A 490-nucleotide genomic window follows, 5' to 3' on the forward strand; every position below is an offset into this window, starting at 1 on the left:
TGTGTGTGTGTGTGTGTGTGTGTGTGTGTGTGTGTGTGTGTGTGTGTGTTTTAAAGATTTTGTTTATTTATTTGACAGAGACACACAGAGAGAGAGGGAACACAAGCAGGGGGAGTGGGAGAGGGAGAAGCAGGCTTCCCACGGAGTAAGGAGTCTGATGCGAGGCTCAATCCCAGGACCCTGAGATCATGACCTGAGCTGAAGGCAGATGCTGAACGACTGAGCCACCCAGGCGCCCCAATCATGACTGTGTTTTAATAAAACTTTATTTTTGGACACTGAATTTGAATTTCATGTGATGTTCACAGGACATGAAATACCATTTTTCTTTTGATTTTTTTCACCTGTTTTAAAATGTAAAGACTATTCTTACCTTGTGGGGTGTACAAAACCAGGTGGTGAGCCAGATTTGGCCCATCAGCTGTAGTTTGCTGACCTATATCCTAGGATGTTCTGGGGAGCTCTTCATCCCACATCAATTTATTCAGGC

The sequence above is a fragment of the Callorhinus ursinus genome, unplaced genomic scaffold (genome assembly GCF_003265705.2).
Source record: "Callorhinus ursinus isolate GAN/ISIS: 27379988/994484 unplaced genomic scaffold, GSC_fseal_2.0 scaffold82, whole genome shotgun sequence".
Classification (NCBI taxonomy): domain Eukaryota; kingdom Metazoa; phylum Chordata; class Mammalia; order Carnivora; family Otariidae; genus Callorhinus; species Callorhinus ursinus.